Here is a 21723-nt window from a genome sequence, read left to right as displayed (position 1 = left end):
CTGTGGAACAACCTGATTTTCAGAGAGAGACGCCTGGTTCTTAACTGAGATACTAAACCTGGGTCTGGGCTATGCTAGCTCAGATTGTAAGTGGTGGAAAAAAATTGTGGGGTCGATGTGTCACCGTACCAAAAATAAACAACCCTCCACACAGTAAACTTGAAGTTGAGGGAATTAGTGATCTCCTTGGCGTGCAGGTTTTCTATGTCAATGGTGAGTTTTAAATAGAGAAGTTTGCCGTACGATGCCCATCTCACCTGCAATGGTACACTCCAGAAACAGGTTTAGCACTCAAAGAGAGAACTAGCATACAGTTTCTCTGAAAAACCATCAGTGAAGTAGCACTTCTCAGTTTCTGGTGGTTGTTCCAAGAACTAACAAGTGCTTTCCCCTCCTGCTTTATAACCAGATGTTACTGGTGAAGAATAATAAATGGGGGGAGAGGGGAGACCAGAAAGAGATTTGGATTCTGTATAAAAAGCCTGTTCTAACCTCACATACTTGGAGTCCTTAGGTAAGGTAAAGGTAAAGGTACCCCTGTCCAGTCGTGACCAACTCTGGGGTTGCGTGCTCATCTCGCTTAAGAGGACGGGAGCCAGCGCTGTCCGAGGACACTTCCGGGTCACGTGGCCAGCGTGACGAAGCTGCTCTGGCGAGCCAGCACCAGCGCAGTGCACGGAAACACCGTTTACCTTCCCGCTATAAAGCAGTACCTATTTATCTACTTGCACTTAGGGGTGCTTTCGAACTGCTAGGTGGGCAGGTGCTGGGACCGAACGACGGGAGCTCACCCCGCTGCGGGGATTCGAACCGCCGACCATACGATCGGCAAGTCCTAGGCACTGAGGTTTTACCCACAGCGCCACCCGCGTCCCTTAGTCCTCAGGTAGGGTTGCCATATTTCAAAACTGGGACCCCCAAAAGTTGTTTTACCCCAAATGGCAAAATAACAAAATTTTTAGATTGACTTGTCTAAGATCCAGGACAAAGCGCCACCTTTCAGAACGCCCCCCCCGTCAATTGTGCTGTGTGTGTATATACATACATACATATATAATCAGGAGATGAGCGGCTCAACGTGGAGCTTTTAAAGAACATTCAGCCAGACCCAGAGACTTGCCCCTGGTGAAAAGGTCATTTTTGGAATCCACGTATTGTTGGGGAGGCTAGCTAGTTTATCAAAAAAGACGTTTTTATTCGGTTTTCAATTCAAAACAGTAAAGAGCGACAGAACATTGTCAAGAGATCTGGGAAATCAAGGGGTGGAGGAAGGAGCGGAAGAGGAAAATCTGTCGGGACCGCAACACAAGATTAATTTGCTTTTGAATAAGAAACTTAAGAAATATTTACATAAAGGCATTCATTGTATTTTCAAAGCATGGGGATGCAGAATGAAAGCAGGTAAAATGTGGTTTGTATGCTCAATTAGGAGACTAACCATTTCCATTTAAAATGGGGGGGGGGGGGGCTATATTGCGTGTTTCATTGTTAACAAAAGCAGTAAGATCGTACAATATCAATGCAAAGTTGTCCTTGCTTTGTCCCTTAGCCACTTGGAGTTTGTAAGTTAATTTTTTCCAGAAGGGTTATTTCCTACGCTTTGGTATACCAAGTTTGTACGTTCACCAATGTCTAGCCATAATCGCTCTTGCCACTTTTGGTAGTTATGACACTAACTCTTTGCAGTGTAGGGTGTAGTTTTCATCTTCAAAATAAGCAGAGCTAGCTGGTGAGATGGGGAAAACTCTTTGCCTGTAATTTTACTGATTTCCAGAAAGTTTGGGCCTTTCCATATTGCCACCAAAGATGGAGGCAAGTCTCCACTGCCACCATACCAGTATCTCGACGAGAAAGAGATATCTGATGGCTTACAAGGTGTCACAGACCATTTGTGTATTAACGTTAACTCCCTGTTTCTTGGCGAGATTGATTTTAAAGGTAGACAACTCCATAATTTGGTCTCCTGTTCTTCCATCAAAGATGAACTCAAGAGCTTTCCCCCACATTGGCTTGATTCCATTTAAACTGCTCGAATGCGGGACTTAATTAGTTGCTTATCAGTCAATGCGTAAAAGAACATGAGAACTTAGAAGAAAACAGAAGTAACCGTTCAGAGGAAGGAGACAGGAAGGTGATAGTCCAAATTGCTCCACTTCCTCACAGTGCTGATGCAATAAGATCTCCGCTGAAATATTTCCAAGCTAATTTTATTTGCATCTTCACATACTGCCGCTTTTTCTTGTTTGGTTTGTTCACCTGTATGTTTCTGGGCACAATTGCCTGATCATGACCTATAAAGCCCTACATAGCTTAGGTCCAAGCTATCTGAAAATCTGTAATCCCTCATACAATTTTCTGTTTTATAATTTAAAACACTCAGTTTACATCCTTAAGATATCAATGACTTCCCTTCTTCTCTTTCCATGGTTCATTTTACATATCATAAATCCCTGCATATTTTACAAAAACTATCCCATTCAGTGTTCCATTACTGCATCCATCCAAACTTGTTTACACTGCTGAATTTATCTTAATGCTGCCAGTGTTTTCATCGGTACACAATTATTTCCCATATATTCAATAAACATTTTCTAATCTTCTTTATACGTTTGTTCTTCTTGTTCTCTTATTCTATGTGTTAAGTCTGCAAGTTGTGCATATTCTGTCAACTTAAGTTGCCATTCTTCTTTGGTTGGGATCTCGCTCGTTTTCCATTTTGGGGGCTAACAAAATACGGGTCGCCGTAGTGGCATACATAAATAACCTTTTTTGACACCTGGGAATTTCAGTCTGAGAGGGGGCCTTCTCAGTGGCAGCTGCCAGACTTTGCCACTCCCTCCCTGGAAAAGCCATACTGGGTCTCTCCTTGCTGTTCTTCGACTGACAGGTGGAAGAACTTTTGGGAACCGACTGCTTTTAATGAAAGGGCTGGTGCTTTGCTGTTTTCATTGTAACCATTTGCATCATTTTAATAGATTTTAATACATTTTATCTCACAGTTAAGATAAATGCATGTGGACAGGTCTCTCAATAGCCACCAGCTAACTGAAGCTTAATAATAATAATAATAATAATAATAATAATTATAATTATAATTATAATTATAATTTATTTAATTTAAGTGAATTTAAGTGGCTTCCCCAGCCACTCTGGGCGGCTTCCAACAAAATATTAAAATACAGTAATGCATCAAACGTTAAAAGCTTCCCTAAACAGGGCTGCCTTCAGATGTCTTCTAAAAGTCTGGTAGTTGTTTATCGCTTTGACATCTGATGGGAGGGCGTTCCACAGGGCAGGCGCCACTACCGAGAAGGCCCTCCGCCTGGTTCCCTGTAACTTGGCTTCTCTCAGTAAGGGAACTGCCAGAAGGCCCTCAGCGCTGGACCTCCGTGTCGGGGTAGAACAATGGGGGTGGAGACGCTCCTTCAGATATACTGGACCGAAGCCATAGCAAATGCGTAGCAAATGCTTGCAAATATATATTGGTGGGAGAGAGCAGTTGTATTTGTGTTGTGTTTGAGGGCTTCCTAGAGTCACTTGACTGACCACTAATGGAAAGAGGACATGGTGCCAGATGGTACTTTGGTTTGATCCAACCAAGCTCCTGTGTTCAAATGCTGCTCTTATGACCTTATGGTTAAAAGCTCTTACAATTAGGGTGACTTCCGTCTTCTGCTACATTTTTAGCCATAGCCAGAGAAGATAAAATTAGTGAGGGATGCAAATCAACCGTCCCTCAACTTGTATTGACACGGTACATCTCAAGCGTGTCACAGGCGCACAATCAGCGCACTAACCACAAGTAAATAACTTCTAACAGGGAAAGCTATTTGAGTCTTGGAACCTGATTTGCATCTTGATTTGCCAAACATATATATATATATAAATTCTTATTTATACTTTTCAAATTTATACATTTCACTAATTTTACAATCACATAGAGAGTCTCCCACTCTGCCAATCCCCAAACATTCACCACTCTTTCACTCAGTGAGAATGGTGGGAAGTATGATGGAGAAATGTGCTAAGAGAAAGGCACGCTTGGCAAACCCTCACCATAATCAACTCCTGCCCAGAAACCTATGTCCCCACTGTGGAAGGACGTGTGGATCGAGAACTGGCCTCCACAGTCACTTACGGACTCACTGTTAAGATTGTGTTCATGGAAGACAATCTTACTCAGCTATGAGTGTTTGCCAAACAGAAGATAGATGATAGAGATAGATTAGATAGACAGATGATAGATAGATACTGCCTTATAAGTTGCAATACATACAAGATACAATATATATATAGAGAGAATGATTTCCAAGCTTTCACTATACACTATATTTTACAAAATGGTGGGGCATGTACATACCCTCTCTCTATGCACAGATTATTAAATATCCACCAGTACTTATTAACATAGGTAAGTAGGTAAACAGTAAAGGACCCCTGGATGGTTAAGTCCAATCAAAGGCGACTATGGGGTTGCAGTGCTCATCTTGCTTTCAGGCCGAGGGAGCCGCCGTTAGTCCACAGAAAGAGGATCAGTGGTTTAGACCACAGTATATGTACTACCTATATAATCAAAGTGATCAAGGTGCACTCAGGAATGAATCACAGAATCTTAGAGTTGGAAGGGACCCCGAGGGTCATCCAGTCCAACCCTCAGCAATGCAGGAATCTCTGCTAAAGCATCCATGACAGATGGCCATCCAACCTCTGCTTAAAAACCTCCAGGGAAGGAGAGTCCACCACCTCTCGTGGGAGTCTGTTCCACTGCTGAACAGCTCTTACTGTCAGAAAGTTTTTCTGAATGTTTAGTCGGAATCTCCTTTCTTGAAGCCATTGGTTTGAGTCCTATCCTCCAGAGCTGCAGAAAACAAGCTTGCTCCATCTTCCATGTGACACCCCTTAAGATATCTGAAGATGACGATCATATCTCCTCTTGGTCTCCTCTTTTCCAGGCTAAACAAGCCCAGCTCCTTCAAGTGCTCCTCATAAGGCTTTGTTTCCAGAACCTTTTCATCTTGGTTGCCCTCCTCTGCACACGTTCCAGCTTGCCAACGTCCTTCTTAAATTGTGGTGCCCAGATTTGGACACAGTATTCAAAGTGTGGTCTAAGGCAGAATAAAAAGGTAAAGGGACCCCTGACCATTAGGTCCAGTCGTGACCGACTCTGGGGTTGCGGCGCTCATCTAGCTTTATTGGCTGAGGGAGCTGGCGTACAGCTTCCGGGTCACGTGGCCAGCATGACTAAGCTGCTTCTGGTGAACCAGAGCAGCGCACGGAAACGCCGTTTACCTTCCCGCTGGAGCGGTACCTATTTATCTACTTGCACTTTGACGTGCTTTCGAACTGCTAGGTGGGCAGCAGCTGGGACCGAGCCACAGGAGCTCACCCCGTCGTGGGGATTCGAACCGCCGACCTTCTGATTGGCAAGTCCTAGGCCCTGTGGTTTAATCCACAGTGCCACCCGCGTCCCTAATGCTGAATAGAGTAGTACTATTACTTCCCTTGATCTGGACACTATACTTCTGTTGATGCAGCCTGGAATAGTGTTAGCCCTTTTTGCTGCTGCATCACACTGTTGACTCTTGTTAAGCTTGTGGTCCACCAAGACCCTTAGACCCGTTTCACATGTACTACTAGTAAGCCAGGTGTCCCCCATCCTATATTTCTGCATCTGGTTCTTCCTGGCTAAGTGCAAAACTTTACATTTGTCCCTATTGATATTCATTTTGTCAGCTTACGCCCAGTTCTCCAATCTGTTAAGGTCATTTTGGATTCTGATTCTGGCTGTAGGCACATAACTGTTGTTTCAGACAAAGGTTCTACCCAAGGTTGTGATAAGTGCGTGAGCTCAAGGTGTGCGTATGTCCCCCACAACTTGCAGAACAGGGATGGGAAACCTATGGCTCTCTAGAAGTTGTTGGACTCACAACGCCCATCATTGCCAGCCAGCAGAGCCAACGGTCAGGGATGATGGGTGTTGTAGTCAAAAAACATCTGGGAGATCACAGGTTCCCTATCCCCTTTGTTGCATTTGTACATTTCGTGGTACAGTTATGAATTGACCTTTTGTTTCTGTTCAAACACTGCTCAATGGTTTTCACTGCAGAACTGACACCTGCGTTTATTGTCACCGGCATTCTTCACCGAAATAATTGGTTTCTGCAATTCGCAGATGTTATGACTCAGACTCGCTTAAAAAGCTGTCAACATCTGATCTGTTAAGTGTTAATTATTCTCACTGGAGCCAGATGTTCTTCTCTGTTGCATGTCAACATAGAAAAATAGCAACCGATAATAGCTGCACTGCTCTGATATGGTAAAATATTATTTACCGAATTTATATACTGCCCCATACCCGGAGGTCTTCAAAATATACACACAAACTAGTGTCTTGCATTTTGCCCCAATGCGATGTAGAGGTCTCTTGGAGATTCATGCTGTTCCAGTTATTTTTATGTCAGCGGAAGCAGCAGATCTGCACCTGTGAAGAGTCTGGTTGTTGTTGTTAATTAATTAATTAATCTAGTTCAACCCCCTGAAATGCACGAATTTTTCACCCAACACGGGACTTGAAGCCACAACCCTGAGATTAAGAGTCTCATGCTCTAACAGTGGGTTAAGCATATCTGCAAAAGTCGGTCCTACATGTCTCGGGAAAAGCCAACAATCTCATAAGAATCTTTCACATTCTGATAACCGGTCATGAGGAAGTGACCAAAGGTGGAGAATCGTAAGTTACAAATCTTTTGCCCCAAGTGCAGAGCTGCACAGAAACAACCTGCCTTTCCCACGTCCATCGGGTCCAAAACCAGCTAAACACCAATACGGAATATACTATTTCTACTATCTTTTCCAAACATATACAAATCCAGAACCTCCAAGTGTCCCTATTTTCCAGGGATGTCCCTGATTTAGAGAAGCAGTCCCGGTTTCTGATTTGATCCCGGAATGTCTCGCTTTTCCTTAGGACATCCCTATTTTCCTCAAAGAAAATAGTATAGCATCTAGATCAAGGGAAGTAATAGTGCCACTGTATTCTGCTCTGGTCAGACCTCACCTGGAGTACTGTGTCCAGTTCTGGGCACCACAGTTCAAGAAGGACACTGACAAACTGGAACGTGTCCAGAGGAGGGCAACCAAAATGGTCAAAGGTCTGGAAACGATGCCTTATGAGGAACGGCTAAGGGAGCTGGGCATGTTTAGCCTGGAGAAGAGGAGGTTAAGGGGTGATATGATAGCCATGTTCAAATATATAAAAGGATGTCACAGAGGAGGGAGAAAGGTTGTTTTCTGCGGCTCCAGAGAAGCGGACACGGAGCGATGGATCCAAACTACAAGAAAGAAGATTCCACCTAAACATTAGGAAGAACTTCCTGACAGTAAGAGCTGTTCGACAGTGGAATTTGCTGCCAAGGAGTGTGGTGGAGTCTCCTTCTTTGGAGGTCTTTAAGCAGAGGCTTGACAACCATATGTCAGGAGTGCTCTGATGGTGTTTCCTGCTTGGCAGGGGGTTGGACTCAATGGCCCTTGTGGTCTCTTCCAATTCTGTGATTCTATGAAATGTTGGAGGGTATGCAGTTATCCAACCCCCAAGCCGCCTGAAGGCAACCCTGTATAGGGAAGATTTTTTTTATTGTTTTATGATGCTTTTGTATATGTTGCAAGCTGCCCAGAGTGGCTGGGGCAACCCAATGAGATGGGCCCGGTATAAATTGTAAAATTATCATTATGCAATGGGACGCTATATTTCAAAAATATAGGACACACCCCAAAAGTTGCTGAGCTTTCTTTAGGAAGACCCCAACATTGTTTAGCTTTTTTACAAAAACGCCTCCAACCCCCCCCCCCCCCCGAGATTTTTCTATTGATTTGCCTAAGATCCAGGACAAAGCACCACCTTTCGGAAATTCCCCCAGGACTTCAATGCACCTTTGAAATCCTGTTAATGTCCAGGGAAATCTGGACATATGGCAGCCCTAAGAGAGAGCAATAGAGGGATGTGTGAGAAAAGAGGCCTCCAGACCTGACTTTTCCTCCCCCTGCCTTTGTGCCTCTTAAGAGTATTCAGGTTGTCTTGATCTTCTAAACCCACAGCGAAACCCACACAGGCAGAGCTGAGAAGCCCTCAGGAAACTGACACAAACTCAGCTGCTGACTTATCTCTCTCTCCTCCTTCACCCTTCACACCAGTTTCTTCTCTGCTGAAGCTAGTAAAGGGCGGTGGTGCTTATCTGAAAATTAAGACGGTTGCATTGGCTTCTTTTTTGCTGCTTGAAATGGGCAATCATTGCAAAACGATGACTGCAAGGGGAATGGAGAATGGGCCGTAATTTTTAATTATTGCCTTCCTAAGGACACTCGTTCGTTGCCAAAGTTTACAAGTGACCCTGTTTATCATCCTGAATCTGGTAAGTAGGTTCTTTCTTTCTTTCTTTCTTTCTTTCTTTCTTTCTTTCTTTCTTTCTTTCTTTCTTTCTGAAGCTCTATCTACCCACTTTCATCGCTGATTATTAAGGATATTTCCAAGCACTCCCGCTGAACCTCTCCACCTCCATCGTTCAGTCTGGACACTGAGGTCCACTTCTGAGGGTCTTCTGGCGATTCCCTCACTACGAGAAGCCAAGTTACAGGGAACTAGGCAGAGGGCCTTCTCAGCAGTGGCGCCCTCCCTGTGGAATGCCCTCCCGCCAGATGTCAGGGAGATAAAGAATTGCACAACTTTTAGAAAGCATCAGGGAAGTTTTTAATGTCTGACATTTTGTTATTTTTTATATTTTGCTGGAAGCTGCCCAGAGTGGCTGGGGAAACCTAGCCAGATGGGTGGGGTATCAACAATAAAATTATTATTATCATTGTTATCATTATGATGATGATGATTTGAGTGGGACTTGAAACAGAGCAGTTTTGTCTAATTGCCTTCTTCATTTCTATAAAAATTACTGTCATAATAACAAAAAAAAGAAAAGAAAAGAAAAGAAAGAATGCTTGGGGGGCTGTCTGCTAGCTTGTTTGATTTTTTAAAAAATATATTTTTATTGAAGATTTCTTAGTTTACAAAAATATGTGCATTGTCTCTTGACGTGTAGTGAGATTCATAGGTTTGTATACGTTCGGCAGCTCTGCCTGTGTACGACTCCCCCAGTATCGCACACCAGAGGGCTGTTGGATCCGGGACGAAGTGCAAAGCAAAGTTTTAAAGCAAAGTTTTGACAATTAGCGTGATTTGGGTTGCTACAGTTTAAATATGTTGTCAACTTGAATTTCATTCGTACGCCGGCTCTATGTGTACGGCACTTTACGGAGGAATCAAGAAAATGCAAGTTGCTAGGCAGAAAAGTTTGCAATGTACCCTTTGCTCAGGCCTGGCAATAAATTGAGGAGGGCACATTGTCACTTCAGGCTATAATCCTCTACTTTTGAGTAGGCCCCACTGAGCTCAATGGGACTTACTTCTGAGTAGACATATATAGGCTTGCCCTATTGGCAGGCATTCTGAGAATTACAGTGGTACCTCGGGTTAAGTACTTAATTCGTTCCGGAGGTCCGTTCTTAACCTGAAACTGTTCTTAACCTGAAGCACCATTTTAGCTAATGGGGCCTCCTGCTGCTGCCGTGCCGTCGGAGCATGATTTCTGTTCTCATCCTGAAGCAAAGTTCTTAACCTGAAGCACTATTTCTGGGTTAGCGGAGTCTGTAACCTGATGCGTATGGAACCTGAAGCGTATGGAACCTGAGGTACCACTGTATAAGGAAGCTGCTTTATATTGAATCAGACGCCTGGCAGCATTTTTCCAGGATTCTCTCTCAGCCCAGGTTCTCACCTGGAGATGCTAAGGATTGACCCAGCGATTTGTGCATACAAAGCAAACACGCTTAACACCGCTCTTCCCCAGCAGGGGATGAGGACTAAAGGGTTGGGCGAAATGCTTTGAGGGAAAGGTGAATTTTGAGTGGAGATTTGAAGAGAGAGAGATAGCATTTTGCTGGTTTTTGGGGAAGCAGTTCCAAGCAGGAAGGGACAGGATGGGAGAAAGGATGGAGTCATTTGAGGATGCAGAAGAAGGGGCCTTCTTCTGACTCCTCAGGGTGGTGGAGCCGCAAGAGCAATGGGGCCCCATGAATGGGACATGTGTGGTCAATTAGCACCGATTCAAAACTATCACTATTTCAGAATAAACTTCAGCCGTAGTTCATGAGGTTTAGACACTCTACAGCCTTTCCTATACTGTTGAGTGTTGTTTGGCTAACCTTTAGGGATTCCACACTGACCCGCCAAGTGTCCCTATTTTCCAGGGACAGTTCCGGATTTACAGAAGCCATCCCGGTTTCTGATTTGATCCTGGAATGTCCCGCTTCGCCTTAGGGTGTCCCTATTTTCATCAGAGAAATGGTGGAGAGTATGGAGTTATGAGGCCGATGAGATAAGTAATTATACAGCATTTAGAAGACATCTAAAGGCAGCCCTGTATAGGGAAGTTTTAAAATGTTGTGTTATATATGCTGGAAGCTGCCCAGAGTGGCTGGAGCAACCTAGTCAGATGGCTGGCTATGATGATGATGGAATAGGACATTCCTATTTTCATTGGAGAAATGTTGCGAGGTTATGCAGCGATGGAGATGCGAAGCCAAATATACCAGCAGTAGAGGGCACAATCTCATCCCAGTGATTTCAATGGAAGATGTTTAAATATATGCTTATCTGCCCCTTTGAAATTAAAAGACTTTGCGGCCACTGAACTGGTTGGATAAAGCACACGCATGCATCCATACCATATATTTGCCAGCTCAAGTTTATGCATTTGTTGTTGTGCGTCCAACTCAATTAAACCTTCTCCCATCAGAAATTAGGCAGGCACTGCCCTGGTGTTTCAGACGCCAGGTTAAGATGGTTTTATTTCAGGAGATTTTTGCACCCTGAATTTTGTTCTTATGTTGTATTTTCCAGTGTTCTAATGTGGGTTTTTAATTTCACGTTTCGTATGTTTTTATTTTCATAACTCACTCCGAGTCCCGCAAAAGCCTTCTTTGGAATCAATAGTAACACTGCGGAAAGAGCAATCTCAATCGGGATATTTTGTCCTAAATTCAGATCGTGTTCAGAATACATGCAGAAATAGATTCATCTTAGGGGGTAAAGGAAGCCGAGGAAGGCAATCAATAGCTGATCTTATTTTGGATCCTGAAACGTTTGGGAGGAAAGATCAGGGAGGCATATGATGTCAAACGTGCCACGCAGAATAACCTGGAATAAATAGGCAAAGAAAGAGAAATGTTCCCCTCTGCCGCCATGTATAAAACAATCTAAATGAGATGCCCCGCTACAGAATTAGGAGTGTAAAGCTGAAATCATCAGTCGGCTTCTGTGCATCTAAATCCATGTTAGATTGTAGCCTGGAGATTTTCACAGGTTACATGACTCTAATCTTGTCTACTTAGAAGTGAGCCCTACTGAATTCAGTGGGGCTTGCTCCCAGGTAAACGAGTTTAGAAATCCTTTCTTGTTCTGTAAGTGCTTACAGTTAATAGTTCTAACAAACATGCTAGCATTTACTGTATTATTAGGATGTATTATTAAAGTTTGGGGTTTATTTTTTTTTTTTTTAAAGGTGTATATTTCTCTGAAATGAAACCTGGCCCATAGAAGTGACAGTGATACACCATCTTCTTTTCTTCCAATTTGTACAATGAAATGCCATCGATTTCAATGGGAGAAAGTTAAGAATGCACTTGAATATTTCACTGAAACCAATGAGATTTGAAGTTGCTCAATGTGATCCTGTCCTTATCTCCTGATGAGGCGGTTCTTAAAAGATGAGTCGATGGTCATGATCCATAACTTAAGAATACAGCTGATGCCAAAATTTTAGCATCCACTGATGGGAGGTGGGAAAAGGCAACATTTGAAAGGAAGGCTCCCTAGTAAATTGGCTGAATGCTCTGTTCTAAAAGGCTGCCAACACAATTATTATTTTTCTTTCTAGCGTTGCCACACTTCGCCCCTATATTTTATAAAGTGTGTGTGATATGTGCACATATACAAACATGGCTGAAGTTCCAGATTCTTCTCTGAATCAAACAAGTTGATAACGTACAGAATACTAAGCAATGTGCTTTGAGAATCTGACTATCAGTGGTCATTTTAAAAGACGCCACCAGACCTTACAAGGGAAAGATGGTTGCCGTCAGATACATTTTGTATCAAAAACCCAAGGACTGGGAAGTCAACGTGCCATTCCAAACTTTGGACCACAGTTTGCAGTGCTTTTTACACAGTCCATAAACCAGTGCAGTTAGGTGCATGAGCCTTAAGCCCGCAGAAATCACTTATTTGTGAGAAAGAAAGGGGTCTACTGTCTCTTGCAGACCCTCCAAATGTCCCTATTTTCTAGGGACATTCCTGATTTAGAGAAGCTGTCCTGGTTTCTGATTTCATCCCAGAATGTCCCACTTTTCCTTAGGATGTCTCTATTTTAATTTGAGAAATGTTGGAGGATATGGAATGATCTGACCCCCAAGCTGCCTGAAGGCAATGGTGTATAGGGAAGTTTTTTTCTTAATGTTAACTTTTTATTATGTTTTTATATATGTTGGAAGTCGCCCAGAGCACTGGGGCAACCCAATAAGATGTGTGGGGTATAGATAGTAAAATTTTCACGATGGAATGGGACTTCCCCATTTTCACTGGAGAAATTTTGGAGGGTATGCAGAGGTCCAGAGGAGCTCAGGCCACTTGCTGCTTTTGAGGCCCCTTGGCATAACAACAACTAAAAATGACAACACAGAAAAGCAAAATAAGGAACCAAAAATGATGTGGGGACACTTGTAGGGTCTGCCTCTGAGGAGGACTGAGGATTCATGCTTCGTCTACAGAATATGCATTTTAACCTAAGCTGCTCCCCACAGATTCTGTTAGATTGGGGCACACACAGGTTGGGAAACGAAGATATACCAGGGAGCCTAGGTGGTTATAGACATGGTGTCAAATACGTGTAGCGGCCTGGTTGAAAAACAGATTGGTTTGGCTAGCAGAATATGGATGCACAGCACCATAGGTCAGTGCTGTTTTTTTTAAAGGCGGAATTGACATCCGGGAGAATCTCCAAAAGATGACCCCTTTTCCTGGAACTTTTTACGGCCATTTTGTAAAAGAAGCTCGACAACAACTCCGGGTTTTCCTTAAAAAGCTCAACAATTTTGGGGTGTCTTGGCCTTTTACACCAACCCCATATCCTTCTGCCTAGTGACCACACAATTCAAAAGCATCTGGTGTGATGTCAGTGTGGCATAGCTGTGAGTCTAGAGGCGCCATTTGCCCTATCTATGATGGTTTCTCTTCCTCCTCCTAAGCAGGAATCAGAGAAGCAATACAGGCCCATTGCGGACAGCTCAGTCTCTGAGTGCATCTGCAGATTATAGGTTAGGTTCTCTGTAAACAGCATCTGAATCTTGCATCCCACAAGTACAATAGGAATATATCCTAAATGTGTTTATACACCTGTACTTACTGATTTATAATATGTCCTGGAACTGCTGCAAACGTCAGGTTCAAACTTCATAATCTGGAAACATACGGGTGTACCAGTAAATGACCAGAAAATGGCTACAGAGGTACGTTTTTGCGATGTGGAAATGAAACAGATGAGCTGTGCATCTGAGCTGTACATATGGCAAAGCTCCTAGGAGCTTTCCCATCATTCACACACCCTGGGCTTGCCTCAGATGAATCCACGCATTGTAACCTTTTTGACAACTGGTTTCTTCCATTTTCAGTACAAAAAAGGAAGGTTACCATATTTTTACCAGGTCTCACTTAGGTGCCTTTAAAAACAGCTCTAAAAGCAGAAATTTATCAGGCGATGGTTTCCTCACAATCAATCTCCAGACCAAAAACAAAACAAAAAACAAGAACTCGTTCACCTCTTACATTTCTATGTGTCAGGCACTTCTTAAATGCACATGAACAATATCAGAAAAAAAGAGATGAAAATCTTAGGCCAAACTAAACATGACTTTGACCGTGCAGTTTGGTTTTGCATAGATTATTTTGGTTTAACAAAGAGCTGCTTCAGCGGACCCCTGAGCCAGAGTAGGACCATTGATGAGGGTTAAAGACCACCACCCCTCACCCCAATCCAGTTTCCCCCCTCTTCACCTCTAGTTATTATATAACTAACTAAAACAGCTGCACAAAGCCTAACTGTCCCACAAACTTCATGTCTCGCCTGACGCTTAGCAGAGAATGAAATGGTTGTGATTAAAGTCTACGTTAACATTCTCCTCCCATAGACCCAGAAATTCCTGTTTTCATAAGATTGCTTCGTAAAATAGAATGTCATTCTAAGTGACCCGTTTTTTTTTAATTTTTGTTTTAGGGTAGGGGGAAGGAAGGAGTATTTCAAGAAGCCGTTTTGATCCAAAGCAGTCACTCTGGAAGACAGGTGTAGAGGAAGGTAAGGAGAACTGTGAACTGCGCTCACAAAGCAGGCATCTGAGAGGGTTGCTTCTTGCCTGTGGAAGTCCAGTGTACCATAAATTTATCAGGCTTTCGGAGGTAGTATTTAACTCCAGTCAGATTAAATCAAATAAACAAGGAATATTTGGTGTTCATGTTGGAGGGGATGCCAGAAAACAGGGAATTATGTTCATATGTGGTGAGGGTGTAAATATGTCCTTTTTTTTTTTTTTTTACAAAAGGGTGTTTAGGGAGATAGCAGAAATCACTGGGTTAAAGCTGACCAAAAGTCCAGAGGTAGCATTATTATCCATTTCCGATAGGGTGGAAGGTTCTCAGGCTATGAAAGGCTTACTCACAAATTTATTGACAGCTGTACGAATTATGATAGCTAGGAAGGGGCAAGCAGAATATAAAATGGAAGAATGGTATAAAGAGGTGTGGGATAGAGCTATTGATGATGATGATGATAATAATAATAATAATAATAATAATAATAATAATAATTTTATTTATACTCCACCCTCCCCAGCCAAGACTGGGCTCAGGGCGGCTAACAACCAATAATAAAAACAAGTTGATTAAAATACAATTTAAAAGATTAAGATACAACATTAAAACATTAGGGTGCAATCTCTTCATAGGAGAAAGGAAAAAGAAAGAGGGGGAAGGAATAAAACTGATTCCAAGCCAAAGGCCAGGTGGAACAACTCTGCCTTACAGGCCCTGCAGAAAGAAATCAGATCCCGCAGGGCCCTGGTCTCATGAGACAGAGCAAAATTAACATGTTTATTAATGATAAATTAACATGTGCCATTAAGGTAATGTGCAATAAGGAATATGCAGGAGAAATGATGAGATACGGAGGGTGTTTGTAGAATTTGTACTGATAAGACGGAAAGGGGTCAAACCACCGCAAGAGGTGTTTACATTTTGGGAGCTTGGATAGTTACAGTGGAATGGTCTGGGTGGTGGGGTGCAAATTTTTATTCTTATCTATTTATGATTATTACTTTGTCGAACTAAAATTATAAATTTTGTTATCAGGCTTTAAGATGGATTGATGTGAACAATGCAGCGTGACCACCTTTCATTGCTGCTTTTAGTTAAAAGCAGCTGGGTATGTGTGGGTGGCTCTGAGTTTGCTCTCAGCGTCCCGGGGAGTGGGTTAGCTCTTTCCACATGTCATTTCCCTGACCTGGTCCCGCATCCTGAAGCCATTGTTGCAGATTTGTGGGTTGAAGATGTGTTGCGGCTACTAATAGCTGTTTATACGTATGCATGTGTTGAACTAGGGGTGCCATACGCCCGGATATTTTATTATTTCTTTCTTTTATTTGGACCATTTATATACTGCTCGTAGTTAGACAAAGCTCTTTAAGCGGTTTACAACACAGGTTAAAACATCTTAAATAAACAGCAAATACCGAAACAAAAAGGAGAGGATTTCTGTAAAACTTAAACTAAATAGAGCATCCTCATCAGTATCGAAATAAACATTGCCACATAAAAATCAGCTGCAAAAACTGCAAGGGAAATCCACGGTAAAGGACTAAATCCAAGTATCCTCTAACGATCAGGAAGCAAAATAATGAAAATTAGCTAAAAAGCATAAATTTCACCTTAAAAAACACCTGATTCACAATAAGCAAAAGCAAATGTACAGCACTTACATAGATTTCCCATAGATCAGTGCTGTTTCAAATATACTTTAAATAGTAATCTGACCAGTGTAGGGCTGCCATATGAATATTTGTAACAACTTTTTGGGTTTCCTAAGAAAAAAGCTCAACAATATTGGGGTGTTACTTTTTGAAATAATAATAATAGTAGTAGTAGTAGTAATTTATTATTTATATCCCGCCCATCTACCCCAGCCACTCTAGGCAACCCTAGGACTTGTCCGCAATTGAGCAAAAAGTAAATCGCATCACCTTTTGTCCTGGACTTTTTACCCTTAACTGCAGGGTTTTTCTGACTCTGATTAGACTTCCCAAGGATTTATTTTTACTTTTATTTTTAAACCTCTGCATTTAAAGGGGGAAAGACCTTTCAGAGTACAATCTGGAGTCTAGGCAGGGAAATGAATATTGTTTTATTACCTTTAGAGCCAAAGATGCTACTACCGAGTTATTTAAAGGGATTACAATGAAGGATGTTGACTTGGAAATGATTGTTAACCTCCTTATCAGTGTCAGGATCTGTATAGCAGCAAACTCCATCAATTCTTGGAATGATGGAATATAGCAATACTATTTAAATTAACTTACCGAAGGAGTAACAAACAGCAATCAAGTAAGTTTGGTAAAAGCTGGGTTTTAATTAGGATGCTCCGGAATAAAAGAAACAGGACAGCATTCAGCTTTATGCCTCCTTTGCTGTATAAGTTGTAACGCATGTGCTTAAAAGGTACAAAATCTTACAGCCAAAGGTCTTGGGCTGACCCTTCAAATGATATAGCACACAGTTTACAGTATGAAGACCATTTTTAGGCAAGTGCTGAAGCTGAAATCCGTCTTTTTCTTTCATTCAAGGGAATGATACACCCTGACCGCTCCATAGACATTAACATTCAGGGTTCTGTTTCCCTTCCCAGTTTAATTACTCAGAAATAGCAATGGGTTCTTTTGTTTATTTATTCATTTTCCAAAATTGTATACAGCTTCATTGTTAAAAACCTCAAACCTCTAAGTAAAATATGCATCAAAATGATCAATCAAAGTCAGAAGTTGAAACAAGCTGACCTAAAAAATCCCACTTATACATAAAACCAGTGCTTTGATAATTGCACAAGGTAAACACACATATATACATACAGTGCTTTTTTCTGGGGGCTACGAAGGGGCACGCATACCCCTAAACATTTTGTGAATCTTTGTACTTTTGTCCATTTACTGTACTTATTTCCCCCGATTTGAACTATAAAATGTTGATTTTCTTGAGTCAAAATGAGAGTAACCCTAAACAATTTCTGAAAGAAAAAAAGCACTGCATAAAACCAGTGGTCAAATGTGTGTGTGAGAGAGAGAAGAAAATGGCCTATCAAAATGCCTGTCAACCTTACATATTTTTCCTGCTCTTGTATTGACTGCATGGCGGGTTGTTCTGAAACTGCTCCTCTGAAGAGCTCCAATCTCTGAGAGACTTTGCAGCCTCCCTACGTTTATTGTGCAAGTCTTTTCTAACTTGTTGAAACAGTGGTGGAGTTCATTGCACATTGGAAGCTATTAGAAAAGACTGCTGTGAAAACTTTAGTGAACCTGTTTGCTGCGGACTAGAATCCTCAGGTCCACAGTCAGATTACCGAAGCAGGGGGAAAAATATGAGGGGAAGCAGTGATGTGAGTCTTGGACAAGTCTGAAGCTCCTCACTGGCCTTTTTATTTTAAGCTGAAGCTGTGGAACGAAAGTCAGAACTAACAATGGAAGAAAAAAGCGGTTAAATAGTACTAATGCACCTTGTCCATGAATGCACAAGCAAAACGGGGCTTCCTTTACCTATACAGACTTACCTGTCATTGCTGTTCATTGTTGCTACGTATTAATTTCATACACGACCTAATCATTAGCCTTTCTAAGTGGTGTGCATAAAAATAAACCATGCAGAAAACCAACACTGTGAAAAGTCTTCCTAAAAACCAGACAGAGACATGAATACTAACTTAATGGGTTTGCTGGTACAGTGGTACCTCGGGTTACATACGCTTCAGGTTACATACGCTTCAGGTTACAGACTCCCCTAACCCAGAAATAGTACCTCAGGTTAAGAACTTTGCTTCAGGATGAGAACATAAATCGTTCCCCGGCGGCACAGCGGCAGCAGGAGGCCCCATTAGCCAAAGTGATGCTTCAGGTTAAGTACAGTTTCAGGTTAAGAACGGACCTCCAGAACGAATTAAGTACTTAACCAAGGTACCACTGTACAAGAAAGCATTTCCTTGAAGGTTCAGCAAGGAGGGTGCCTGCCTAATCTCTCTTTTTTTAAAATAAAATAAAAATTATTTGGTTTTCCATATTAAAGTTTTACAATCATATATCCAACACACAAAAACAAGATTCCAAAGAATCTCCTGGACTTTCCCCCTTCTCTTTGTGGGTATTATTGTTAATCTTTTCCTCCTGCATCTTTTTAAATAATCCAATTATTTTACCTCTCCATTGTGTCCAAAATTCACCATTAAACTATAAGTGTTATTCCAATCCTACTAACAATTTTAACTGTTTACAATGGTTTTTAAAGATAAGTTAGAAAATTTCCCCCATTCCTTATGAAGATTTTGGTTTTTCTGATTTCTGATTCTTCTGGTCATTTTAGCCATTTTGGCATAATCCATCAATTTAATCTGCTAGCATTTTTTCTGGTCGGGACTTTACCTTCTTTCCATGTGCCTTCCTGATCTGTTGTGAGGGGCTTCCTTGGGCTACGGCCCTGAATGCACGAATACAGGCAAACACTAAAAGCAGCTAAAAAGGGCTTTAAGAGCAGTCCAAATGGCAGCGGCTGACAATAGGTTTAAACCAGGGGTCAGCAAACTTTTTCAACAGGAGGCCGGTCCACTGTCCCTCAGACCTTGTGGGGGGCCAGACTATATTTTGGAAAAAAAAAATGAACGGCAAAATGCAAGGGCAAATTGGGCGTTGATGTGCGCATGAGCATCATGAGCCTCTGACGGGATGCCAGAGCCCTCCTGCTTCCTTCTCAAAGGCGGGAGGGCTATGGGATTGTGGCAGGATGGCTCTTGGACCCGTCAGAGCATCGTCCCAAGCTGGGCAGAAGCTTCCTGGGTTTTCGGACGCAGGCTCCAGGGGAACATTTAGGGGACTGGCCTAGACCCCCTAGACCACACACCACTGGTGGCAAGGGACTCTTTTCATTCATCTGGAAAAGCCGACCCTGACAAAAACATCTTCCAGAAAGTAGAGACTGTGGGAATCTGTCATAACTCAGACAGGGATGCTTTTCCGCAGGCTAGGGTCAGCCACTGTTCTGAGTTACTGTGGAGCAGGATTCTGGTATTATGAAGAGTTTAATGAGAAACTTTCTTGCAGAGTGCAGTGACCTACCGGGTAATATAGGGGAGAGCTTATCTTCTTTAGAGTCCATTCTTTTGGGATCTAAACCTTGTTATATATAACCTTGATATATATAGATATATAGATATAGATATATATATATATAAGGTAAAGGGACCCAAACCGTTATTTCCAGTCGCGGACGACTCTGGGGTTGCGGCGCTCATCTTGCTTTACTGGCTGAGGGAGCTGGTGTACAGAACAGTGCGAACCAGAACAGTGCATGGAAATGCCATTTACTTTCCCGCTGGAGCAGTACCTATTTATTTACTTGTACTTTGACGTGCTTTCTAACTGCTAGGTTGGCAGGAGCAGGGACCGAGCAATGGGAGTGTGTGTGTGTGTGTATACACGCGCACACACACACACTTGTGTTCCATTGCTACTTTATTTTTGTTTTGGGTTGCCAAAAAGTGAAAATCCGGACACAAATGCGGTTGAGTTTTTTTTTGCAAAAATTGCCAAAGAATCAACACTTCTGATGTGTGTTTTCCTGGACATTACTGACACTTTCCCAAAATTACAACAATATAAAAAAAATCATAGTATATCCAGCTAAAGGCTGGTACAAAACCTAAACGTATTAAATGACAACCTTTGTTTTAGGATATAATTAAACAACAAACTCATATCCGTTAATACCAATGTAGCTGTTTAACAGTCCTCCAGAGAATCCTGGGAATTCTTTTAGTGGGAGTCTTTTACCAGCTTGTGTCTGGGATAGACATGCTCCTGGAATGCATCAGAGTAGATTTTTCTTTTGCACAGTCAATCTTTACAACTGATCCTTAGCTCCACCTTCGGTCCCTCCTGGCAGAACCAGAGGATTGTTGTGGCCAATCTACACAATTCGAAGAGCTGAGACAGTGCCGGATTCTCTCAAACCACCTCCTTCCTTTTTTCTCAGAGGCTTTTCTCTCACATTTCCTATTTAACACGAAAGCACGAGCATGGGAGCCCACAAAGGTCCCCAGCTGGTACACCTTCCTCTGTTGCTGCTGCTTTTGTGCTGTACGTAAAATTGCATTGACACACAATGACCCTTTGCTATGATATGGCTGTAATAAAATTGCAGTCAGGCAAACGTACGAATTCTGAGCTTTTAAAAAGCACAAGAAACATTTATGTATTTTTTTAAAACCATGCAAATAATAGGCACTGAAAATAGGCTGCTCTGGTTTCACCATGCTGGCCACATGACCCGGAAAAACTGTCTGCGGAAGCAGACAAACGCCGGCTCCCTCGGCTTTTAAAGTGAGATGAACGCCACAACCCCAGAGTTGTCCACGACTGGACTTAACTGTCAGGGGTCCTTTACCTTTTTACCTACTCCACAACAACAACAACAACTTTTATATCCTGCTCATCTGACTGGGTTGCCCCAGCCACCCAGAAAGTAGGTGATGACAAACACGAAACTACTGAATTACAGTTCCGTTGTAAAATCAATGGATTTTATCACACCGCCTGGGCTAGTTGGATTGCCAATGCCACAATATCTGTGCTATCAACACCTGTTTTATTTATTTTTTTAGAAAGTCCACTGTTAATAGGGTAAATTGTATTATTAACAGTGGCCAGTCTCAGATTTCTTAATAACACAGACATCCTGCCACTGTTGTCAATTAACACAGGTGGTAAAAAAATTCTGCACTTTCTTTTCTTCTGACCTCACCAGAAAGAGGAAGACAAAGATATAGTTGGATATACGTTTATACATGTGTGTGTATGTGATACACAAACACACAAAGATACACATGGGGGGGGGGACTTTAAACAGTGAGTCCAAAAGGAAATGAGCTACAGAAATATACAGACAGTGGTCATCACCTGCAACTCAAGTTAACACTTCATGAATCTGTTTATATGTAGTCTAGAAATATATTGGTCTTGAAGGCACTACAACAGCCCTTCTTGTTACTAATGCTTTATTACAGGCTTTCGAGAGGCTATTGAATAAATAAGTAACAAGAATCAAATTCATTTCCATTGTAATTCACTGATTTATATTGCAAACTGCCTTGTGATCCTCAGATGAAGGGCAGCCTTGAAATTTAATGAGTAAAATAAAAATGATAACAAATGGGCATAAGCTGTTAATGGATGAGCAGCTACAGATTTCAAATCTAGAGGAGGCTCCTGTTGGCTCATTTATGAGAGCAAGTCTAAAATCCCTTGCTTTTTAAATCCATCTCCTAT

At 42.1% G+C, this 21723-nt stretch overlaps 1 protein-coding gene across 3 annotated transcripts in view; it reads left to right on the top strand.

Moving 5' to 3' along the window:
• The first annotated feature begins 7577 nt into the window (after positions 1-7577).
• RHOH (ras homolog family member H) overlaps positions 7578-21723 on the top strand; it is a 27275-nt gene continuing 13129 nt past the window's right edge. Inside the window, exons 1-2 of one of the 3 annotated variants that reach the window (XM_083458507.1) lie at positions 7578-8408; positions 14373-14450. The gene's annotated coding sequence lies outside the window, so the exon portion shown is untranslated. Of the gene's footprint in view, positions 8409-14107; positions 14451-21723 lie in introns of those variants that run through there. The other 2 variants (XM_083458509.1, XM_083458508.1) reach the window with 2 other exon arrangements.

The sequence above is a fragment of the Podarcis tiliguerta genome, assembly GCF_965153285.1.
Source record: "Podarcis tiliguerta genome assembly, chromosome: 9".
NCBI lineage: Eukaryota > Metazoa > Chordata > Lepidosauria > Squamata > Lacertidae > Podarcis > Podarcis tiliguerta.
This window is presented reverse-complemented; position numbering and strand designations above follow the sequence as displayed.